This window comes from Corvus moneduloides, chromosome 5 (assembly GCF_009650955.1).
Source record: "Corvus moneduloides isolate bCorMon1 chromosome 5, bCorMon1.pri, whole genome shotgun sequence".
NCBI lineage: Eukaryota > Metazoa > Chordata > Aves > Passeriformes > Corvidae > Corvus > Corvus moneduloides.
This window is the reverse complement of record NC_045480.1, coordinates 35,582,653-35,609,396: the sequence shown is the minus strand read 5'-3', so window position 1 is coordinate 35,609,396 and position 26,744 is coordinate 35,582,653. Positions and strand designations below refer to the sequence as shown.

At 36.1% G+C, this 26,744-nt stretch overlaps 1 long non-coding RNA gene across 1 annotated transcript; it reads right to left on the bottom strand.

Moving 5' to 3' along the window:
- Positions 1–13: 13 nt before the first annotated feature.
- LOC116444613 lies at positions 14–23,094 on the bottom strand. The gene is made up of 2 exons (XR_004240406.1): positions 22,732–23,094; positions 14–6,739 (listed from the first exon to the last, which is right to left on the bottom strand). It is a non-coding gene; the product is annotated as an uncharacterized LOC116444613 (long non-coding RNA).
- Between the last annotated feature and the right edge of the window lie 3,650 nt (positions 23,095–26,744).

Genomic DNA, 26,744 nt, shown 5'->3' with positions numbered 1-26,744 from the left:
AACAACAATCTTATAATGAAAAGTCCTATTTTTTATTGTATTTTATTCTTTGACATTTTTATGAGAGTATGAGGGCAGACTTTTAACTGCTGAAAAATCCCAGCACCTGAAATTTGAAGTAGGCATAGTTTTGGAGACCATCCCCAAGTACCAGACAAGGAGCTATGAGGATATTGGTAACATGTTAGATTACAAAATAACATAAATGTTTAATTAAGAAAAAATATCTATATGTAAAAGGAGCATAATATTTTCTCTGTAATAATGATAAATTTTAACAATGTTAAAGGCAGAATAACCTCTGAGGTTGCAAACATTGGTAATTTTATGTATTATTCCAACAATCTTACAATAATTCATACATGTTTTACACAAAACAATAAACTACTTATTTGGAAAAAGAAAAAAGAATGAAGGTTGCAAACCAGAGAATTCTTCATTCCCCAAATAACTTAATGCTAACCTCAACTCAAGATGTTTCTTTTAATTATTGATCAACTAGCCTTTTACACTCAGCTGGCATAATGCCTCTCACTGTCTGCTAGTCTACAAAATCCCAGTTCTCCAAAAATCCATATATATTATCTGCTAGCCACTAATTTGATGTGGAACAGCAATTGAAGATCTCTCTTAGCAACTCCAAATCAATCTGTCAAATATTAATCACTGGAAAATTACTGACACATATTTTTTTTTTCTTTCTTTCACCTTCCAGACCCAGGCCTGTCTCTGTTCCACCATTCAGCATATTTTCTCATTCATTCTTCAGTGCAAAGTGTTTACAGTGCCCAGCAATACTAATGTGATTCCACTGAACCATTTGACATGGCTCAGATAGCTTACCAAAGAATTCAGCCTATGGCTGCGTGAAGTCTTGAAGGAATCAGAAACTATACTATATAGATAAGCATTATATACAAGTACTTGTTGTCATGGTTACACAGATAGGCTTGCTTCTGACTTTTCTCTGCTTCTTCTGAATAGGAAATAGAGATCCAGGGAGACTTTCAAGCCTCACTCAACAGACATTCGTGCAATTTTAAATGTGTGCGTGTCTGAGAAAAAGAAAAAAAAGAAAGAGGGGGTGGGCTGTAATCCACCTACTTCATCTTTTAAAATATTTATAGATAGCACAGTGTAAGTCAACATAAATAAAAGAAGCCTGTACAGGTTGCAATGCATTTTTCAGGGCCAAAATAGTATTTTGCTGTCAGGGAAATCAAAATAAAGTAGTTAAACAAAGTATTGTAAAGAGAAAATAAACCTGAGAACCTCTCAATGCATTATTTCAGTAGACATTTTAAGTAACCAAATCTTTTTGAGAAATCCATGAGAAAAAATTGTATATATGGCTCTAAGCAGAAAACAATAAAACATAAACAAAATATACATGTTGTTTTCCTTGACAAACACGTGCCCTGCACAAGTCCATAACTCAACATAGCTATTGAGTGCTTTAAGCTTAAGGTGCGTTATAGCAGTTTAAAAAGAGGTAATGCAACTTCTGAGTGAGAAATTATACTCTGGTGATTGACATGTGAAGCAGGTATTTAATGCATGGTTATCTCCCTGCCAGACCACCAAGCCGTGATTAAACTGTTTGCTTGACTTCCCAGCTGCTGACATAAGTATTTAAATGATTTCACTGTTTGCACATTTGCAGGTTATTGACCTTTCGCCTCTAACCAGACCTGAGTGTCTGGACCAAGAATATTTAAAAAATCTGGTATCTAGTCAGCAGGCAACTATGACTCACTATTTATGGGGTGGATTCAGGCCTTTCTCTTACGATAGACTAGTCATAGTATCCCCTCTGTTGACCAGATGTTCTCCATCAGGGTCTCACCAGGGGCTCACTGGTTCACATATGTGCTACTTTTTTCTTCAGGACAAGTAGCTGAAGATAATAACTGAGAAACCTAGACCGGATCCAGCAAAGAACCTAAGCATGCAGGGAACTGTAAGCAAATAAGGAGTCCTCTTTAATCACAAAGGTTTCTATTATGCAGAAATACACAATCAAAATTATCTGGTGACCTGTTGTATACCTTCATGTTTTATCAAGCATTATGGTAATATGTTTTCCTACTGTCTAGTGAAATTATACTATTTTAATGCTTTTCGATGAAAACAATATGCAAAATACTTTTTCTTATTAATATTAATATAATCTGAATTTGCTGATTTAATTTTGTTTCCAAGGAAACTGCCTGGGAATTTATCCCATGGTTTTAGTATTTTAGTTAATTAACTTTCTCATCCCTTATTTAGGGCAAATATTTATATATATTTTTAAGCAGAAAAGTTTTTCCCCAAATTTTATATAGTTTCAGCTGCCTGGTTATCCATCCATGGCATTATTTCTTCGGTTTTTTTTGGGGTTTTTTTTTTTTTTTACTTATTTTTTAATTTTCTTGGTCTGTGATATGTTAGCCAGTTCTTTCTGGCCTCATTCCTTTTAGCTGTGTGTAAGGCAGGTCTGCAAGTACGGAGGTAACTTCTGTTATTACAGAAAAGTCTGTTAAAAATACAAAACCAAGGGAAAACACCCAGAGTGTAAACCCCAAAAATCCAGCCAAAGAGATGTTTTGAGAGTGAGGAAATGAGAAATCACTTAGCTGTCCATGCCTGCACAGATCAAGTAATCGCATAAAGTAATTTGAACACTGCAGGTTCACTGTGAGGATGCTCTGGGTTAAAACATTAGTAGGAATATGATGCTATCTGGTGAACTGAAGTGGGAGTTTTTTGCTTTTACTCACATCCTCCAGGCTTTGGGCAGCAGATTATTATGGGTATGACAGCTGAGAAAAAGTTGAACATTGGATAATAGAAGGTCACAGTGGTACAGGGAACTCCAGAGCCTGTGCTTTCAAACTCAACTTCTTTTTGTGAAATACGCCTTTTAGTTTGTTTTGAATGCTTATAGTGCCTTTTATGCACTGTCTGCAGGCTATTTTAAAATATATTATTGTGACCTTGGTGACCCTCTAGATGATTATTCTGCTTTGGGTTGCACACATTTTCCTTTGTCTTTTTGAACTCTTCCCTTGCCTATTCTTTTATATTTTTTATCTATTTCCTGAAATACTTTTCTCATTTTATCAATAAAGGGTTTCCATCTGATGCCTCCTGCTTCACCATGCACTCAAGCAACTCTTCAATTGTAATCTGTTGCCTATAGTCTGGGAGATGGGAGTTATTCTAAAATTTGTTAGATATTTTTAATTGATTTTTTTTTGTTGTTTTACTGAAGAATATGCTTTCTTCATAATGAAAAACAAAATACAAGCTAATTCCTCAGTTAAACACATTCCAAAATTATCCTTATATACTTTGTGGGATTTTTCTTTTTTTCTTGACTGGAGCTAGAATAACCAAAAAGGCCTGCAGAATCAGGAATCAGAGTTGAGCTTTTTTTCCACTCAAAAGAAAAAAGAGTCAGGAGGAAAATGTGGGAAAGTTCTCTTTGTTGCTCTTCAAGAATGATGTCCTGCTGATAAAGCAGCGTGGTTGGTTGACCTTGGCCAGATTCCAGGTGCCCACCAAGTTGTTCTATTGCTCCCTGTCCCTGTAGGACAGGGGAGAGAAAATAAGATGGAAAAACAACTCATGGCTGAGATAAGGCAGTTTACTACCACAGAAGCAAAAGTTTGGGTGCAAACATAAAAACAAATAGGTTTATTCTCTACTTCCCATCAGCGGGCAATGTTCAGCTACTTCCTGGGAAGCAGGGCTACAGCACACGTAGATGTTATTTTGGAAGGCAAACATTGTAATTAATGAATGCCTCCCACTTAGCTTTCATATCTGAGCTGATGCCATATGCTATGGGACACGCCTCTGGTCAGTTTGGGTCAGCTGGTCCCCTTCCAGGATCTTGCCCACCACCAGCCCCTTGATGGGGAAACGTTGAGAGACAGTGCTGATGCTGTGCCAGCCCTGCCCAGCAGTACCCAAACACTGGGGTGTTATCAGCACCTTTCCAGCTGCCAGTGCAAAGCACGGCACTGCGAGGGCTGTGGTGGGAAAATGAACTTCATTGATCATTCATATCCGGCAAATATTATAACCACAAAAAGTTAAAAGTTATAAACAAGGTTATGTTGTTTCTAGCCTCCTTTTGATAGAGAAAGCTCAGTTATTTGGTTTTGAAAGCACTGGAAAGGCAAAATCTAGGAAAAGCTCTTTTCTATGAGACTGAATGGATAAGCAGTGTATATTGTATAATAGTAATAAAAAATGAGCATGCTGGTTTATTATCTGATTTTGTGTCTTTGTTGTTGTTTGTGAAAACATAGATTTTTAACTTGAGGCTTTTATTTCAGTGAACACCTGAAACTTAGATTCTGAGTCAATGTGTGGAACTGCCTTTCTTGCAAGTCTAACCTGCCTGCTTATCTCCATACCTCTAGGACATGTCAGCGCAGTGCTCCACTAAGAGACCACTCCAAAGCACTATGGCTTTTTTAGCACCATGCTTCTCACACACTAACACAGACCATTTCTGAGCAAGGTTAGGAAAAAGCAAATGATATTTAAGAAAGCTCTCAGTACCCCCTTAGAGTCAGCTCCCATACCCCTCTATTGAAATGCAGTTGGTGTAGGCATATCACTATGTTATGTCCACAACATTGAGTTCATTTGTGGATATCATTTTACCAGAAAGCTGTTGACAAATTAGAGGAAAGGACAGTTGCATTAATTGAGGTTGCACAAATTGAGAGAATGTAATTATTTATGGTAGTAAATGGTGTAATAATAATGAGAAATTGAATGAAATTAAGACAAAAAATATTTAAACAGAATATAAGAAATTGTTCTCTGACAGTGAGATGTATGAAGCTACAGTTTCTAAAAAGAGGTGGTGGTACTCTCATTGCCTGAAGCACTTGAAACTATACAGGAAGAGAAATGTTGAAAATCTTGGAAAGTGTCTCTGCCTGAACTGGCAGGAGAACTGAGTGACCTTTTCCTTCTTTTATTTTGTGAATATTAAAAACGGTACTTTTAAAAAACTTTAATATCCATGTCAAAAATTATACCTACCTTTTCCGGTATTTTCAGGTATTTTCTTTCTTTTTTTTTTTTAATCAGTATGGAAATGTCACTGAATACATTAACTGACACACTCTTTATCTCATTAAATTCCTTCTTCTCCTTGTTAATATTACATCTAGCTTATAGTGACTGTTAATTGATTTTTCTTTATCTTTCATAATTTTCCTTTCATATGCATTGCCAATAGCTCTTCCACCTCAAAATATTTTCAGTTTTGATGGTTATTTAATTTTCCATCTAATGATGATTACTCTGAGAACTTCATTACTGTGCATCTTGCATAACACTGTTGAGGTAACCGGTCTGGTCAGTAAGTTATATCACAAGGATTTAGTTGCTTAGTTCTATACCTGCACCTGACTCTCTAAAATTTTTCAAAGTTTCTGTTTATTCCCTTGTTTTGGGTTGTTTCCCTCAGACCAAAATGTAGCCTATATAAACCTTTGTATACTGAAATATATATAATAAGAGAATCAATTTTTCTCAACTATATCTTTCGTGCTGCTCAAAATTAAAATTGCCTTTAGAAACAGCATTTCCAATGCAGACTTGAAAACAATACCTGCAGATGTGTTACTGCTTATCAGAGCCCTAATGAAACATCCAGCACAACAAATTTATTGGCATTAAACACTTTACTAGAAAGAGATCCATGTTATAAGTACTCGGTTCAATCCTTTGGATCTGCAGGTACAGTTTTCCGGTTCTACATCACTCCATCTCACCTCTGGGCTTTTAAATGAGCAGTGAGAATCCCTCCTGGTTCCTCTGATGACTCTGCCAAAGCACAGGCACTTTCTGCTCCTCCTCAACCTATGCAGGCCAGATTTGTGTTTCTAGGAGGTGTCTGAAGTAGCTGTCCTGTTCCTGTAAATTCAACCTCAGTATTTCCACAATTTTTCATGGTTTCCGTCCTTTAACAAGTTCTGCGACTCTTTAGCTAAAAAAATGGATTTACTTTTTTCACTTCCACTGTTACAAACTGCATCTTTTCCAAAATGAAATTTTCCTACACACTTGTATTTAATTGACATACTCCATGAGATGGACCAAACCCATCTTTGCAAAACATCAGTTTCACCTTAGCCACCTGCCTGTTGCTGACTTACTTAGTATTGTCAGCATGCTCAGGACTGTGCTGTCTTTAAAAGGTGTGCGAGATGTTAAAAAGAAAAGCTGTCCCATTTGCAGCCTGACAGTCTTGTATGGCCAAGCACTGCTTTTTGAATATTTTACCTGAGCAAGCAGCACTGGACACTTTGTCCTTTCTAAGCACCTTTCTTTGTCTCTTGCCAGGGATAAAGTTCAGTGCAGTCCTTTCTGTCTCAGACACCCTCCTAAATTCTGGCTTTTGCCACACAATATGCAGATTCTTTTGGAAATAAATTCTGAGGTGATTGTCTTTTTAATACAAATGTCCATTTTTGAATTAGTTTCATTTCTTTTGTGTTGGCCATGGTGAGTCTTTCTTCATATTGTGCAGTCTTTGTGATAGCTCATGTTGGACTTCTAAGGACTTGTCCTGAGTCTTTCATGGCACCACTCCTACAGGCTTTCTCTCTTTTTTAAAAAAAATCTGATTTCCCAATGAAGCATCCGTAACTCCTTCATTCTTCCTTTGTGCCACTTCATCATTATCATTAACGTTCTTCTGTGGTCATCTATTTCCAAAATACCACTGAAAAAGAAATCAAATCACCTTTATACTTCGCTTTCACAGGAAGTGCAGCACTTTCCAGACCATTAACACAGAAGTCCATCGTTAATTTCCTCTGCCTGATTTAACTGAAAACTACTAAAACATTAAGTTGCTTCAGAAGCAGCTTCTTTCAGAAATATATTGCTTGTTTTTGGCACTCTGTTCATTGCAATTGCAGAATAAAGCAGAATTAAACCCTCTTTTCCAGTTGTATTCAACATTCCCTTGCTGCTCAGAATAAAACGAGAGTGATCAACCCTTTCTTCTCTATCCTCTCCTTAACTCCTCTGTCTGGTAGTTTTCCCTAATCTACATTCCTTCCCCTTGGGCCCTGTATTATTTAACACAGTTTGGATTGACGTGCTATGGATGAGAGGAGACAGCTTTTCTGACATTACTGCCACACCGATAATGATGTAATGAATGATTTTCACCTCCTCAAATGAGCAGCTCATAACAATACTTATGTTGCTACTTCAGACTGGTATCCAGTGTGACAGAAGACCACAGAATCTGCTTGCCGGAATAAATATGGTCATGAATTTGTCCGGAGGTGCTAAAGTCAATGAGAGAAGGAAGGTTCTAAAGTTAAGATATTTATAAGGCAGACCCAGGAGTCCTAGGAAACGAACAAGGTGGCATTGTTTAAGAAATGTAACTGAACCCTCTGGATGGGAAGACTAAGTGAAGCCCATCCATCCTATCACTTAATGTCTGCCACACTTAGAATGAATCACAGAATCATGGAGTGACTTGGGATGGATGGAAGGACAGAAGGGACCTTTAAAGGTCATCAAGTCCATTCCCCCAAGGACCAGCCTGACCTTGAACCTTTCCAGGAACGGGGCATCTACAACCTCTCTGTGCTGCTTTCACCAACACTTACAGAGTTGTAATTTTCCAATTGAATCTGATTCTTTCTATTTCTTTTCATCATTTTGGAAATAAAATTTACACTAATTCTTAAGCAGAAATAATTTGAGTCATAACATAATATTTCAGGTGTGAATTCTGCAAAATATTGAGTATTGCCCAGTAACAATTATATATAGTCTCATTGATCTTGTAAGAAAATCCTTTCAGACTTTCTGGGGAATGGGAGTTTTGTATCTTGTGAAATTCTATAAAACATCAGTTGACTGAATTGCATTGACAAATATATCTTTTTGATAAAGGGAAATACTTCTTAAGTTCACCTCATTTTTAACTTATCTTCCTGGAACAAAGGTTTAACACAACCCCTGTTTAGCCAACCATATACAAATGTGTCTTGGCTGGGGACTTTATAAGTGCCTCACACAACAACCTTTCTTATATAAGGTAAACATACATGATACCTTTGTTGGCAGTACTCATTATACCTTTTGTCAGACACACAAGATTAACCAAAGAAAGGAGGTCTGGCTGTTTTTCACATCTTACATTAGCTGCAATTTTTTCCTAATAAATTAAGTGGAGGTAGATTCTAAAATCATTCTAGACAGCTACAGTAGGCATTGCCAAGCTCCAATCCAGAAAAAACATTGTGGTAGCTAAAGGCATGTCACTGTTCCAACTGACCAGCTTAACCTGAAATCCATGCTGTAGCACAAAGCAAAGTAAAATATCTGCATTGATTCTGGAGTAAAAAAGAATTTGACTCCATCAGTTTGGGTTCACATGATACATCCACTACCCTAGCCAAATACTTTTTCAAGATTCTTTGAAACATAATGAAATCTAGTTTGACAGAAAGAGTTTTATCCTTCTGAGAAGCTAAACATGAATATTTTTTTTTTTTTTGCTTTGACTGCAATAAAAAAGAGACTTGCTATGTATGCTACAAGGCATTTACCTTGTGTGTAATCCAAAACCCACAAGGAGTCAGTACAGGCAAAACTTTTCTCTTCTTCCGAAATTAATGATTTTGTTTTCAGGCTTTTGGATTCTGGAGGAAGCCTTCTTTCAGAGACATAATGCTGTAGGGCCCAGGAAATAATCTGAGAATTCTCAGGGTATAGCAGGGATAAGGGGAGAGTTATTTTTCAGTGAAAAGTTGAAAAAAGCACAGAGGAAAGGTTGAGAAAAGCAACAAGATCTGAAGCAGGCACCACTTGTCCAACTCTGTAGTGCAGTAAATAGTACGCTGTGCCTTTTGGCCTTCCTGCTCTTTGTTATGACATTATACTTCCTAGAATAGCATTAGGTCATTTTTTTTTTTTTAAGGTGTAGTGGCATTTTCATCAGGCAGCTACATGATTCTTTGGTGAGCTAAGATATAGCACTACTTTCAACCTGAAGAGGTAGATCTACTTTCCTCTGTTGAGGGGAAAGCTGGTACAAAGTGCATTTGACATGATGCCTGAGAAGTATGAGTTGCAATGGCCACTTATAAAAGGTAGAGTAAGAAATCTGTATTACAAGTGGTGAAAAAAATGAATGAGTAGTGAAAAGAAGTACAGAACGAATACTGTTTCCCATAAATTTCCTGAATGTATATATTGACTATTCAGTATTGCTTTTTTATATTAAGTGGCAATTTGTTGTTGCTATTGTGTGATATCTGTTGTGTTTCATCCTGAGCTGATTATTGCAAAAGTTTCAGCACAGTGAAAAAAGCCCACCATCTCTCTCTTTGGCACAGCACCACCAGCAGTCAGTCTGGTGTACAAGAAACAGGCTCAAATATATTGTTACCTGAACTACCTATGGAAAAAATAACAAAAAAGGGACATTTGTACACAACTACATTATAAATCTTTTGACTTACAAGCATCTGCTATTCTTGTTTGTGAGTGCTTTACCATGCCTCTGGACCTTGACATCTAGGTGCTTATTGAATAACTTGAATTTTCATCTCTTATAACCTTCTTTGAGGAGAACTACTCAGGGTAACCCTTCTAATTCTTAAAATGAAACCCTTCCAACAGAGGAAATGCCTGGTGTTTTGGAAGCCAGAAATCATCAACCTAGAAAAGAGTCCTTTAAAATTTTCAGCATAGGAGAATGTTCTACTTAAAGTGTGCTGCTGATAAAAGAACTCTCTAGAGATACAAAGCAGAAAAAAATGATGCTGTACATCAGAGAGATAAAAGATCACTGTGCTGAAAGTAATCATCAAACTACGACTTTTTAAAGCTTGAAACTGCATATTTCTAAAGTTTTCACTGTTTCTTTATTCTTTCCATATATTTTCACAAAAAAATACTATTTCTTTAGAAAGTATCAAAAATATATGACAAATATAAAAATATAAGTTTTTAAGAGACTCAAACTCCATCCGAAATGTTTGTTCCTTTAAAGTAAAATTCTCTAAACAATCAGTTCATTAAACCAACAATATTTTCCACTTTCCAGAGATAAAAAGAGATTGGTTTTAATATGCTGACTGTACAAAAAGACAAGCTTAAAGACTGCAAAAGTCTCCCAGGCATACAATTAATCTGAATGAAAATTCTAGTTGGTATCTTGATATAAATAAAAGATACCATTAATTTGTTGTTCAAATTACTGAAAACGTCCCTGCCAGGAGAAGTCTGAATAAATCCAGGTTTGACTGACAGGGCATTAATGGCAAACACTCAGACATTTAAATCAAAGGCTTGTTATTCTTTGTAATACTCTTCTTGAACCCAGCTTACTTGCAAATTCAAGTCCTGACCAAGATTTTCATTTTATTGGCCAAATTTATATTGACACAAGGTATTTATCATAATCATATCTTTTCGGCTTACATGATTTATATAATAGACTCTCTCAAGGAAGAACAGCAGACAAAGACACTAGTTCTAAAAGATAACACTGTTAATTGTGTCAGTATTTATTAAAATACTAACACTCATTCTGTAAAGAGCATTAGTGGTCAGTGTGGCTTTGCTTTCTCTGCAATAACTGGTAGCAAACATTTCAAGGTATTGGATAACTCTCATGGGTTACTACTCTTCCAGCAGGATATGCTCAAAAAGACAGCTGTGAAACACCCTCCTTCTCTCCCCATGGTATGCATTGATTGCAAGGAAACACCTTACACTTGTTTGCTGCTGAGTGGAACTTCTCAGGGCCACACAGGCCCCTGAAATGTTTCACATGGTAGAAGACTACACTAGCAAGCACCTAGATAAAACCTATCAGTACTGGCTCTGCTAAGTCCATGTGGATAGAGGCTAGGTAGTCACACATTCTATGCACAAGTGTCTTGGCCTATAACGAATTAATCAGCGGCAAATCTTGAGATGTTGGAATCTGAAACCCCTTAAAATAGAGCCTTGAGTAATTCCCCCAAGTTTCACAACAAATCCTGTTTTATTTTCAGTGGGGATGAATAATACAAACAGTGAAATCAGACTGTAAGGTACTCAATCTGAATTTACTGTAGAGTACAAAAGTAATATAAACCACTGTTACCTTGAGTAGCACAGTGACTGCCTTCTGCAAATTATGTTGCAGAAATAGAAGTTTCTGCACTGAGGACTGAAGTATGAAAGCAGCAATAGAATTCATAAAGTATATGATTTATTTTTCAAGAGTTTATTATGGCATTATATAATACTTGTTATTTTTTGGCACAGACTTCATTGTGTTGCTGTACTGCTTTTCTGAGATTGAGTTGCATCCCTTTGTCTGTTTAGCTCAGCATCTTAGTAATATGAGTAATAAGTGCAAAAAATTTTCTGAAGAAACTGCATCTCTGTTTCCTATCTGTACTTGGTAGAACTCTTTCTTTTATTCCTTGTTTCCCACAAACTCATTCCAAGCACATCAGTGAAGTGTAGCAGCAGCACTTGAGTTTACAAGAAACCATTTACCTGGTAGGAGGGAACAAAATTCACATCCAAGATTTACTGCTCATCCCAGAATATTGAACTGGTTCCTAATACAAAGTCAAACTAGGCACGTCCTTAGCATTGATGGTGTATTAACAAGAATCACTTCATCCCTGCAACCAAGCCTGGAAAAACCATCTAAAAATAGCATGCCAGCATTGGATTTTCAGTACAATTAACTACTTTGAAAAATGCTGAGACTGCTAAGGAGATAAAGAGGACTCTCAATGTTAGATACAGCTATTTAAATAGCATGTTGGGAAATGTTAAATTTCAGCTTCCTTCTTGTTTACAAATAATCAGTAAATAGATGCAAATTTTAGAGTTTCTCTTGCTGAGTATTTTAAGAGAACATTTTTAACCCTACAGATTCTTTTGATCAAGAGCTGAGATACTACAAAGAAAGATGTATTATGGCATCATGGAGAAAATAAGTAGCTGCCTGCCTGACTTTTTTATAGCCATTAGGGTCTAGAGTTCATTATGTGTTTTGTGCAATTAGTCACACAATATTGGTTCTGCGCCTAAACATTATGCAAATACATGTGAGGAGTGCAGGAAAGAATCCTTGATACCTATATACCCTAATGGCTAGGAGCAGTTCAGGGTTTCAGAGAGAGAGCAGAAGTGAACTGCACTGTAAACTTTTTAACCTTTTCTTATTTTCTTTATTTTGGTTTGTTTGCTTGTTTATTTTTCTCCCTGAGGAAAATATAATATATGTTGATATATGATAACTTGGGATGTAAAAACCTAACTCCCTCTCCATTCTAGGAAGAAAAATACATAAACTATCTTGTCTGAGCCGGCTGTTTACAAAATAGACACTCCTTTTGCTCGTCACAATCACATAGAGTAATTGCATTTATATGAACACAGTACTAACTGCCAAAGATTTCCTCACTGGTCTTTGTCCCTCTTATCAGATTAATTGCCTGAATGCCAAGGTTCCTGCTGGAGTGTTTAGAGTGCTGCTGTGTTTATATGCTGAATGTTGTTTCTTCTGTTTCCCTAACATACAAACTGGAGCTGTTGCTGTCTTCTAATATCATTCTGATTAGGTTTCTTTTACCATTCATTCCCTTGATAGGCATGGCAGAGTGAATACTCTGATATACTACAATATACCATTCAGAATTAGTTTTGCTCATGTGCCATTTGTCTTATTGTATTTTTCTGTATAAACAGTAAGAGAAGTATTTTTCCAAACACAGTGCAACTTTCAGACGTTCCTACAATTTATTGCAGGTAACCAATAGGTGATAAGCTTGGGGAAAGCCTAAGTTCTTGATGAAGGATTTTGGCATCTGGTTAAAAAAACCTCAAACTGAAATTGTCTCTGAAGGAGATAGAATTTTAGAAAACGGGAGTCTGTATACTCAAAAGGCGCTTTAACTAGAACTGCAAATCAATGACGGTAGACAGGTGTGCCTAGGTGTGCTCTGTAGCTCCTCCTACTAGAATAGAACTCCAGCTTCACATGGCTTCACTTATCTTTACATTCAATAAGCATGGTAAGACTCTTTTCTCAGCCTGTAATAGTAGTGATTATTTCAAGTGTAGCTGAAACAGGAAATGCTGGACATGTTTTTCCTTCTTAAAAGGAACCATGATAGATCAGCACCAAGTTGTTCACAACAGAAATTCAGTCATGAATTCTTTGGCTTTGAAACTATATTTTAGATCAGAGCATTCCCAAAAATTTAACAGTCTGGGTGAACTGTCAGCATGTTCTCTGTGCTTCTCACATTGCAGGGATTATGTGGAATTGAAGTCTACAGGTAGTTTCTCATAGGAGAAAACCTGATTATGAAATCCAGTGTGTCTGATACAACCCATGTTACTGCCCAGCCAGGGTGGTTGCTGCCCAACAGGATGTACCATGTCTTGTTATCTAGAACACAGGGGGCATTCAGCAGCAAGGAATAGTTAACTTGCACACAGTTCCCCTTCCTCGGTGCTCCATCCAAAATACATACTTGCTGTAAGTCTTCCTGTTAATGCTGCTATTATGTATTAGATAAATTGATACATATGCCATTCTAAACTCAGGCATTTTAATATAGCTTAGCATGATTTAAAAAAGTACTGGGTATCTACCTTCTCTTAAAGTATCTACCTTGAATTAATGACAATTTATGTCTGAAAACATTGGAAAACTGGGCTTCTAAAACTTCACAAGGGGGCAGACTTCTGAAAGTCATTACCATGTCCTACCAAGTCAGTTCTTAGAAATATTATCAATCATTTCTGTGAATGGTATTGTGGACATTTATGACAAATATTCCCTCCTGCAGACTGGGACTGAGTCACACACTCACCAAACGTACTATGCTCCTGACATCTGCTGTATGATATGGTCTCCACTATTCATACTAATTATATGAGTTTTCTTTGAACATTTTCCATTTGTCAGCATTCTCTTAGAAGTACAAACTTCCAAAGAAATGGCCACAGCGTTCCAGTGGTCACAACCCACTGAAGCAAGAGGAACACTACTGAGGATTATTCCTACTCAAGATGCTCCTTTTTGATTTAAAATTTGTGTACAGCTGGCAATTCAGTAGCACCCTTGAGTCTTTGGCATAATCAGCAGTCTGAGCATGGAAACCCCTTCTATTTCCATTCTTTTCATTCTCTTCATTCCTGAACAACTGTATTGTTGATGATATCAAAATGTAAATTATTTTCTTGACTTTTGAGTAATAAGTATTTCATAATCATCATATGATACACATGCATTATATGTACTGAGAATCTTTCTCAAATGGATAACAAGTATTTAATGAATATTTGTTTTCTTCTCCATTATCATTGAAATTAATGACATTTTTATCTAGCTGCTGGGCAATTTCATTGCTAGGATTCTTTTTGATCCATATTTGCCTTGAAAAGAAGCCTTTATTTTCAGTCTGATAATGAAAGATTTTTCCACACGTAGAATTTTCCTTTCCATATTCCTTGTGAACTTTCAATGATTTCTAACATCATGTGTGTATTTTTTATTAGCTTAGCTATTGACTAAAAGCTTACCTTTTTTTTATCCTCTAGCTAATAGCTACTTTTTAAAATCAGACATTACCTTTCTTTATCATTTCAGTGTTACTTTTTTTTCCTAATAGTCAAAATTTTTTTTCTTAATATTTGTCTCAGACAAATTTTCAGTGTTGTCTTTTTACTAATTTCACATTTTTCTGCTCATAATTTTCTCCTCCCCTGACGAACATAAGTATTTGAGGGGGGGTTGTGTAGTTTTCATGTAGTAGTTTGTAGTAATGTACTCATTTAATCCTGCTTATAGAACAGACATAATCAAATCATCATCATGTGTCCCTGTAGAAGTGATAATCCAGTAGTATTTAGTTTGGTAAGCGAAATATATTTCTTAATGTCATAAGGTTCCTGATGTATGTTAAATCTCATTTCTGCATTTCAGTGTTTTCCTCTCCTTCTACTCATACTCATACTCTATAAGCACTGATACATACAGGGAGAAGCCAATCTTTTGGGCTTACAAAAGTCAGTGAGTCAGTACATGTTAGTTATTGATCTAACTAGAAGAAGCACAAGAAAGAGAAATAGTCTATGAAGATTCAAAGTCAATGGCATCAACCTATCAATGATTTAAAAACTCCAAAAAATTACCATTTTGGACAGGAAATGTCTGTAATGTCTTCCCTATACTATTTTTGTAATGGCATATAACCACTGATTTTAATACTTTAGTCATTAATCCTCCAGGTTTCCAGGTTTCTGTAATTCTGATTGAGACAAATGTATACTGACAAATGAGCAATTCCAAGTGTTATTTACTATTTATTCTCAGCAGTGGCATATAAATAGTTAATAAGTATCATTCCCTTGTCTTCCCTTAGTGCCTTAGCTAATTTTGTAATCAATATCTTGCTTTGGAGCTAATTGTTTGATTTGTATTCCTCTTTGCGCCCATCCAGCCTGTTAGTTAGTGCTCTGCAGACTACTGTCCCACCACAATGCTCCCTTTTTTTATCACACAAAGGCAACTCAAACAACTGTCCTCTCCACTCAACAAAGATTCCACAAGTTTCCAAATTCCTACACCACTTATTAATCAGTGACTCCTTTCCACATTTTTACCATGTTTCCTTCTTTTTTGGACAATCCTGCTAAATGGAAAAATTGCACATCAACCTCAGAATAATAGCATGTGTATAAAATACAATAAAAATGTTCTTCATATATGCTACCCTCTGTAGAAGCGTGACTCAAGTGCTCTGGTTAAAGAAAATTAATTGCAGGTGCAGAGGAAAGAATAGATATTCAGTGTTTGTGTTCGTTAAGCTGGGGACAAATATAACTTTTAATAACTTTAACTGCTGTTAAAGTTGTTTCATGGTCTAACATTTATTCTTGTTCTGTTCAGAAATATAGTGAAATTTGGGGCCATGTTCTGTGTGTCTGTCTGTCAGGGCTTTATATTTAGAAAAGTCACATTTCAGAATTAGAAATATCAAAAAAGAAAGAGCAAGGTTAAAGAAAAAACTCAAAGCACTTAGAAGAATGCTTTTTCTTTACTCTACAACTGAGGTCCCAGTCCAGCTTTCACTACCTTGTCATTGTATCATTTTCATGTATCATTTGTAAAGTTTTATATTTCAAGATTGTTGTATTTTCTCTCATAAAGGACCACTAACACGGCATTCAGAATAAAGCAATTCTGTTTAAAAATAAATGTGAATTTGTTTACAAAGATTTACTTTAGACTTAGTCAAAACCAGATAAAGAATTGGAGCTGCTAGTTCATTTCTTATGATCTGTTACAATTAGTCATTTCTTCTAAGCCCTGGAGTGAATGGAGAGATTTATAAAATCATTTGCATCTCATCGGGTACCCATGTATTTATCTTTATTTCAGTGTAGTCTTCATGAAAACAGGAATACTGTCATTTCACAGGTGGCTTGGTGTTTTACCTCATCCAGGAGGTATACCAGCCTAGCTCCATGGTTCTCTAATTTACAGCCTAACACGTGACACCATCCAACAGTTCTCCAGTCCAACAGCAGAGCCAGGCACTGCTCTACGCTCTTTGATGGTGGAGTGCTAATCCTGCAGAGCCTCACATTTGACTGTTATGCTGAATGGCTGCTGTGGCCTCCTGTCAAATTACAGTAGGTTATAGACCCAAAAATTGCCTTCCCATCAAGGGTTAAACTATATAATGTAATTGAGGCTTATTCTAAAAAATCTGCTTGCCCTGAGGTCAGGCAGAGCACTGAGCTGCAATCATTAATAAGCCATTTTGTGTTTGCCTCTGTGATCAAAGAATTCTTGTTTCCTTTGCATTTCAGCTTCAAATTTAGTTTCCAGAGAGAAGAGAGAATAAATCCTGACAATAACAATGGTGAATCTTAAATGGCACTCATTAAAGTCAATGTTTGATTTTTCAACTGTGCTACCTGAAATTCAATTTTTAGACCAAAAATGCATTTAAAAGCTTTGGGGCCTTTTGTAACAAACACCCTTTCACAAGTTATACTGATCTGCTATGTTCGATGGAAGACTATTTTATGTTATTTGTTCCATTAGTTCCTTTAATTTCCTTTATAATAGCTGAACCTTTACAGCAGTTAAAAAAATCTAATAGCAGCTTTGATCTTCAGATATCAGCTAGAGGGTACTCCACACTTAGATTTTAAATAATGTACTGTAGAAAGCTACCATCCAATGAAAAATCCTCAATTACTTTAAAAGCTACCCTTCACCATGCTTTTACATTTACAGGCCTTTCTCCTTTTTTTTGAAATTTCAACCTCCATAGTACTGAGGTGCTTTAAGCAATTATTTATGATAGCATTACCTCATACTAATTTTCTACTCAGTGCATAAACCAGAGTTGCATCTGCTTTTTTAGAACAGAGAACATGATCTAGCTGATACATGTTCTTCCTCTTCTCTGGCATAATCGATGGAAAACTCTCCCCAGAGACAGCAGTGTCTTTCTCTCCTTGCACAGAGTGCAGTGTTGATTTAACTATTGTTTAGCAAATATTTTAGAACCACCACCACCAACAACAACAACAACAAAAAGCCCCAAAGCAGAACCCTGCATGATAAAATGTGACAATACATTTATTTTTGCACCTTTAGGACCAAAATATATGACAGATAAAGCTCTGAGCTTCATATGCTGTATGAGTGAATCACCTTGCTGTCTATAGCTAATACCGGCACTATTCGATGTGCGTGTGTTTGATTATGTACATGCATGCACGGCTTCATCTACTTTTACTCTGGGCATGGCTGAACATGGACTGCTCCATACAATACACTGCATATAAGCAAAGATACTTTTGGTCTCTAGAGGGGAACTGTTTGGGAAACACTCCTAGATTTTCTTCAAGGAAATTTCAGTTTTGCAGGAAAAAAATAGTGATTTGTTAGCAAACAAATCAGAAGGAACTCTCTCAGGCTGCAAAGCCTGCCAGCTTCACCCGTTCACACATTTTTAAAGGTTGGAGGTGCTAAAATGGGCACCTACACATGATACAAGGGCAGCCACATGTTGTGCATAAAGTGTGTGGGGAATTGGATGAGATTCAGAATGTGAACCTCAATAATCTGCTCAGCAACAGTGAAATGCAAAGGAGAGGTCTCAATGATGACTAAATGAATGCTATTCCTTTGTGTTACAAAACTCCTTCTGTCATTCAGTATCTATACCTCCTCACAAACAGAGAAATAGCTTGGATTAAATAGCTTTGGATTAAATATGGAGTTTTATTATTGTTCTGCTATAGGAGATACAGATTTAAATTCCTGTCCTGTGGGATGAAAAATGAGGCTTGAGTATTAAAACCACCAAACTCCTTGGCAGTTTCTTACTCTCTTGCTGAAACCTTTCTGCCTTGTATTAATAATTGCATAGGCTTGAAACTATCTTGCCACAGCCTTGCCATTAACAATGTCAACTACTCCAGTTCTTAATTCTTCCATCCCTCAAAATATTTAATTTCTGGCATACAGTGCTGCACTCAGTCTCCCCCATCTGAGGTGACTGCAGAACCCCCTTGACTGTTGGATACTTGCATGCATAACTTGTGCTGTCCTCAAAGTACTACCTCCCTTTACATTTCAACTCTGCTACCAATGTGCTAGGGTGCTTCTTATCTTGATTTCTGAGATCAGAGTACTTCTGAACCTGCCAGTCTTGCTGATCTCTGTTAGGCAATTAAGTTAGAGGCATGTCAGAGCTGAGAGATGTATTAAAAGGCATTTGCTGACATTACTTATCACATTGTGAAGCCTGCTTCCAAGAAATGGGAGACAGATGATCTCAGCCAGATCTGAAGTTGCCCTTCTCCACTCAATTGCTTAGGTGGGATTCAGGTTCAGCTGAAAGGTGAGCCAGGTGAATGGTGACAGGACTGTCACTATTTGGTTTTAATTCTGAATTACATTGTTTTTAGCTTTCATGAAAATAGGATTTTTTGAATACTCAATATTAAAAAGCATAACAGCAGTTAGGTAGTTAGAAGAAAAATATTAACCCTAATTTTTCTACCAGCTATGAGGGAAAAGCTCTTTAAATCTGAATTGTAAATCTTCAAAATATTTTAAGAAATTATTTCTAAGAACTAGATAAATGTAACAAAAGCAAGAGAAAGAGGTAACTTTCCTCTTATAATTGTAATTTACTGAACATAGGTTTATCCTTTAAGGTTTTCTGGAAGACAGAACTGGTGCAGACACAGTTCTCCATCTATTTTCTGCCTTAAACTGAAACATCTGTAAAGAAATATCTTCATATTTTTAAATGTGAAATGGGCTGTAAAGCTTATATATCCTGAACCGGGGAGGAGCAGAAATCAGATAACTTTATTCATGGAAATATTACAAAACTCTTAAGGATCTCCAAAACTCAAACTCAAAGTAAATCTAATTAAATATATAACAAGTGTAAAATGCACCCACAAGTCCTTCCCTTAGGTCATTAAAGTACTTTCTGCAAATTGCTCCTCAAATCCTTGGACTGAGGGAAACAGAGATTTGTACAGCGAGATTTACAATGTGGTCATATGAGATTTGCAATTGCTTCATCAAGCTTTGTGTAACTGACAGTGCCCAACAGACTTGTGACTTTTTTCCCCCTTCCCTTCAATTTCAACTAAACAGTAAACAAAATTACTGAAAGTAGATCAACATAATAAGTTTCAATTTCTTCTCAAGAGAATCATGTTGCTTTATGTTTGGTACTCCCATTCAGAGACCTAGATTTTCCTCTTCTCTTCTTCCTCTGAAACATGGTGAGTAATGGATGCCCAACACTGAAAAAAGTATGGGAAAAAAACGTTTGCTCTTGGCACTATAATTGTTCACATTACAGGGTATTTTGGGGCCACCTTTGAGATCAAGGTCCCTTTTGCTATTTCGATTACGTAGTAGAAAATAATCCTCACTTCAGCGCAGTTATAATCTTACTGGAAATGAATGACAAATGGAAGGTAGAGGGCAGATACATGACTTGTGGGTGCTAGCTCTTGTAAGTTAAGGTCATTTAGGTATGTCCTGTCTGAAAGGGGTGAGTTAGTATTGGTACTATATGAAGGTTAGCAGTCAAGAGAAAAAACCTAAAAGAAATCTAGTGCAGGCTAGTGGTGGACAGGGACAGATTGGCTTCCTTTTACAGTTAACCTGGTGTACCCCGTTATATAAACTAGATTTTTCTCACTGTTTTGTTCACACATGCACTACCACCCCTTGGAGCCCTCTGACAGGAAGTGAGTCGAGGAGGCGGGGACTGAAGTTGTCTCAGAACAGCACTGCCCCACCTCCACAGGATATCTTCCAATCACCTCTTTCCTGTCATAATAGTCAGAATATTTGAGACAAAAAATGCTTAGTTCTGGTCCTCCACGCTTGGTCTATACTTTTACAAGGTAGAGCTCCTTAGGAAATAAGAAATGCATCATTTGAAAGGTCACATTTCTTCTATTTACCTTTTATTATTGGTGTCTCCTTCAAGTATTGATATTACCAATTTAGGTGTCTTGGTAGCAGGTGTAGCAGCATGACATTAATTAATGTTAATTTGTGGGTTTTGTATCACAACCCTTGATTGACACGGTATTTTAGCAGTGCTCACCAGTGCTGCTATGAAGAATTCCAATGGGCTGATGATGTTCCATTTTTATGCAATATGTGAATCATCTCTTGGCTTTAGCTGCACAATCCATTATAGTTCTTTCCCCATTTCTGCAAATTAGGCACAGTCTAAATTACCTAGTTTGTCACAGGGCTGTGATTCACATTAACCAAGAAAGCAGCTGTGGTACTCAACTTCTTGCAAGATTTTCAATTTTCATAGAAGTTTTAAGAGAAATTATTGTGTTGCTGGGTGTTATGTGCTCCAGTTTTTAATCTGATTTATTAGTTCAGGGGTGTTGAAAGGTTTGGTTCTTTTCTGACACTAGCACCTACTTTATTCCATGCTTCATGGTTTGAAACTTCTGGCAAAGTATGAGATCAGCCTCCACGCAATAGTTCATTTGCTGGCTGTGAGACCTTTCACTGCCTGCAGCTTTTCTGTCCACCAATTTTGGAGGAACTCTGCTGGCAGAAGGCTCCCTACTACTTTCTGTAGAGCACCCGAACACACATGTCTTTGCTGAGGATATTTTGCATTCTTTAATACCTTTCCAGGTATGAAACGAACCACTCTGTTCAGCTTCATCTAGTGACTACTTCTATGCTCAGCTAATAGTAATTAGCACTGTACAGAAAATCACCCTATGAAAAGCCAGTGTCCATAAAGGAGACAGAGGAGTCCTGCAACTTTATTTAAAGAGAGAAAAGAAAAGAAAAGAAAAAGAAAAAGAAAAAGAAAAAGAAAAAGAAAAAGAAAAAGAAAAAGAAAAAGAAAAAGAAAAAGAAAAAGAAAAAGAAAAAGAAAAAGACCTAAAGTTTTATTTTTATTTGGAGTATGACTCTTCAAATTTCAGTAATAGAATTTCATAGTTAACCTCCTCAGCCATGAATTAACTGAAAATTGTTGAAACATCAAAGCTTCAAAGCCAGCCACCTATTGTTCGAAATAGCTCCCTGTCTTCCTTTTCTCCAGCATCTATTGCTAAATTGCCTTCCTTTTATTACCTTTTCAGCTGTTGTGAGGCTTTTAATGGCTTCATTCTTCAAGGTCTTTGCCTAATTTGCTGCAGTTCTGACTCAATTATCACTCAGAGCCAAGAGGTCTGCTTCTCAGAGTACACAAATTTTGGCTAGGGGATCTGAAGTCTGGGTCTCTGCCCAGGCACCAAATCCCCCTTGCTCTGGAGTCAGATAAGGATCAGAGGAATACCTCTAGATAAGGTCATTGTATTGGTAGGGCATTTGTAAAGGGTGGATTCCCAAGACCAAATGTTACCTTTGCTACTGGGAGGACATTTAAGTAAATGTTAATCCTCGGTGTCTACAGAGATCCTTTTGTGTTTTGGAATGAAGGTCAAGAAACTAATCACGCATAAAAGAAAACCACATGCATTTTGATTACTTAGAAAATATTGTCAGATGGCAAATTCTCTCCAATGATTATATATAATATACATGAGAGGAATTGGTGACTAATAAAGGTATGAGATCTGAGTGGAGGGGAGAGACATATCAAGGAAATACATGGAAAAATCAGAAGCAGGAATTTCAGGGTATTTGTGTCAGTCTGTTTTCTGGGAGTTTTGTGAGTTTAAATTACAGACTTATCCTTTTCTCAAGATTAATTTGAATGACAGTTCTGATGTAAAATATATTTTCACCAGTTCCTATTGAAAGCCTAATTTCCAACTCATTTGCACTGAAACCTTTTTGGAGTCCTTTATATTACACTTGTTGTTCGCAATCAAGTCCACTATTCTAGTTCTGTTAAAAGAAAAATAAATTGTGGCAGCCAGAGTATAGGCAAACATAAGAAAAAACCTGCAAACAAACTAAACATTAAAAAAAAAAGTGCTGTGAATTCCAAATGGGGGAAATAAAAATGATTTGTATTAAAGGTTAAATATACCCTAAACTATAATGTTGCAAGTTTTATAGTAATGATGTCTCTATATCCTTGTGCAATACATCATCAATCCACAGCCAAATACTACTGACACTGTACATATTTTATTTTTACAGAAAAATATTTGGATACCACTTACCTCTGAGGCAGTTCTGGAAATTTTAAATATACTTCTTTCTTGGGAAAAAAGGAAAGAACATCAAAATGAATGATGAAACCTACAAAATGAATTTTCAGCTATTTTATGTAAACTGGGAGAAAGTATAAAAATTCTTGTTCTATTTCACTCTATCCAGAGTTTGATGTTAGCAATCTGGAAATGTTACATTTGCAGTATTACCTAACTGTAAGAATTATCTAGTTGTTACCTAGGACTGTAAATAATCACTAACAGTCTTTCTTCCTGGTGTGAGGAGGAGCTATGATAATACAAGCTTAAAGTAACCCCGTGCAAATCCCTGGAACTAATTCCATCTGGACTGGTGAAACACAGCAGTTTAAAAATAGCATTACTGAAGAAAGACTTCATATTTAGTTGCAAATTTGCAGTACTTCCTTCCTATCCTGAGCTAAACATGTTTTATTCTTCCTCCTGGTGAACCAGAACAACACTGCCTAGAAAGCTGATAAAAGATTATCACAAGCTTGCATACTACCCCTCTTTATGAATCTCATGGCTTTAGTAAGGAAGAAAATCATGATCAAGAGAACTCCGTACTAGATGTGGGAGAAGACTATGTATGGAACTCAGTGGTACAAAATTACTGTAAGTATTTTTAAAGCTGAGTGTAACCAGATCAGCAGTGCTTACTGCAATCAGCTACAAACTGAATCCAGCAGGACAGCAATGCTCTCTGCTCTATAGTATACAACTATAACATCTCTTCAATCTTCTTGTGACCTACTTTTCTCAATTCTAGTATGTGCACTATGCTTTTAGATACTAACAGAGTATTGGGGAAGTGCTGTACTTGTGGGTATAGTCTGGTTGAAAGGGTAGACAGTGATCTTCTATGGCTAATTTGTAATATTTCCGTCATTGTATTAGTGTGCGTATATGATGACTGTCAGTTCATTAGACCTTAAATCTGCTTATAAATATTTGATATTAAGTTCTTTGTTAAAGAAACTTTCAGCCTTGTCTGGTCTAGTGATGTGCTTATTGTTTAAATTGGACCTTAATATTTTACTTGCTCTAAAGTTTTATATGGCAATAGAATTTTACAAGGGCTTAATAAGAATAGGCTAAGCTTGCTCTATTGTCAGGAAAAGATTTTCTTTCTTGTGCAGTTTCTGTTCTTATTCCAGTCCCTCTCACTGATTCTGAGATTTAGTGGCTCATGTGTTTTCTTAGACATAGTCATCTATATACTATGCTGCTGTGACTATTTCATTATTCTGTTTCTTGACTTCATGCCCATGTCATCAATTCAGCAATTGGTTATTCAGTTTGTTAATGAGGGAAAAGTGCAATGACCATTCAGTCAAATTACAGAATATAGAAAAGGTCAAGGTACTAGAGTACATTATTCTAATTCATGGAATATTGTACATAAGATGATATATTTTCCATTCCCTGATACTTCATTTCATAGGAGAATTATTACAAGAACATAATATGGCATAAAATTAATCCACACTAAGAACAAAGCCTGCAATTAAAATTCTAAATGGCATAACTTGAATCCTTTATTTTGACAATTACTGGAGTAAGAGTAAGGATTTAATCTTGTACCACATGACATCATAATTTTATAGTTATCATTTGCCACAGGATATTAAATACGTTTTTAATCTACAGCAAGATACAGGTGCCAAAGTGATGCTTAACCTCTCCTCCTCATAGGTAGCTCAGTACAAATCAAAATTCTGCTGAGTTTCATTTAATCCTAGAAACATGTGAAAAAACAGCAAAGTTTTTCATCAAGGAAAAGACAGAGATAAAGAATACAGCCAAGAGTTTGTAGGCTCACTGTTTCTAAAATCACCCGTTATAGTCAAGATGACGATGAAAGTCCTTGCTGGGCAACTATGCAAATATTCACTGTAAAAATTGCTTTAAAACCACAAACCTCTTCCTGGAGCAGAATTTAACATTTCATGTCTGTTCTTGAAGACAGCAGTCACCAGACAGGGGCATTCTGGTCATTTGCTCTGATTTGATCTGGTAAATCTTCTGCTTTATGTTGTGCAAAATGGAAAAGCCTTGAAAAAAGTTTTCGAAATGCCTTTCCTACTAGCTCAACCCTGGATGAGACGGTACTTCCAGGAGGTACCAGATACAATTTTTCATGTAGAAGAGAAATTAATTCCATCTCTTATCTCTCAGCAACTCTTTTAACTGCTACAGTTTCAGATAAAAATAAAAGGAAAGGGTAGATTTTAAAGGAAATAATGTTCTCTTTTCTTTTAGTCCTCATTCTTCCTTTCCTGTGTATTTTCTTTTTGTCAGAAAATGCTTAGGTAGGTAATTCAAGAGACTACACATCAATGAAGGCAAAAACATCAATCCAGAAGAGACAGAGTTTAAAATACATTTTCCAATTTCCTAATGGATTGCATGTTACCCCTATTTTACTTATAGTTGCAAAGCTTGTGAGACATTTTGTAACACCCTAAGGTTAATTTTGCTTGGTATACCTTTCAAGTCATATCTAAATGTGGAACTTCCAATTGGCATTTTTTTCCACAATTTTGCTCAATGTGTTAGGCTTGCATGGCTACCTACTTGTTCCTTCCATTATCCAGAACAGTTATTATTTTTATTCATACAAACATTAGACTCTCATGATGGTCATATGAATTCACATATTTCTGAAGTCTGTAATTTCACTTCTGTTCTGCTTCACTAAATGGACTTACTGATACTGTGATGAATTGAGCTATTGTACTGTGTCTCAGTTCTTTCTTGTTATTAATTATACTCCATTCATTAATATGACAAACTGCAAAGTTTTCAATTTTGTTAATCTTTTCTTCAGTATTCTGGAAAATCATTTTAGTTTTAATCAATGAAAATTAGAGCCTCGTAGCAGATAAAAAGTGAGAAGTTATAGTCAAGTGACAGGTTGGATCAGGTCCAAATCTGACCTGTGCTCACAATACTCCAAATTATGAATCAAGATGCTTTTAGCCATCTAAGGGCTTGTTTTACATTCAGTTTTGTTTTACTTTCTCTGTCATAAGTAGAATAGGATTGCTTCTGTGACCCATTAGTCTCTCTAAAATTCCATTTTACAGGCAAACAACAGTTGCCTTGAGACTTTTAGCTGCTTTTCACCTGTTTCAATAGCTCTTTTTTGTCAGTTATTTGGCAAAATAAGTATGTTTGGGTAAAAGATAATATACAATTGTCATTTATTTCATATGACTTAGAGAAAAATTTGGGAACACACTGTTTAATCCATATTTAAAGTTATGCATTGAGAAGGAAAGAAGAGTGTGTACTTCTACATATAGTAAAAGATTCATTACTTTGTCTGGCACATGTGCTACTTAAACAATAGCGGCACCCAAAAACTATTGTATTTTATAGCCAAATCTACTCTTACAGACTTGAAAATCTGAAGGACATAATTCAGATGTACTTTGGAATTTTTCAAAGGATATATATATTCATTGACACTTTTAGCTGTAGTTTTTTCAGTAGGGAATTTAATAATGTTGAACTACAAAGGAGAAAAAGGTTATGAAGACCTTTACACAGAAAACAGATATAAGAAAAGACCATTTTTTCAATACTAGGAGACATTTGAATGAGAACTTTCCACATTTCTAACAACCTTTCACTTCTGTCTTTTTTGACTTCATGGTATTATTTCAATCTGTCCTTTGGCGTTTTGCAGATTTTTACATAATCCATTTTTTTTTCCTTTTTTTTTAAGGAAAATAATTATGAATCATAACATAGTCACCTAAACAACTTGGAATGGAAGTTTGATATATAAAATATAAATATTATCAAAATATATTAATTAATCAAAGGGCTGAAGGGGGTGTAGAGGACATGATCTCCAATAAACCGGCAACATTTTAGAGCTGAAAGTGTGGCTTCTCTTACCTTTGCTGCTGTGAAGAAAAGGTTGATGAGTCTCTGGAGATTCTGTGATAGCTCAAGACATGTCAGTGACTCATCTGTAAATATCTATTCCC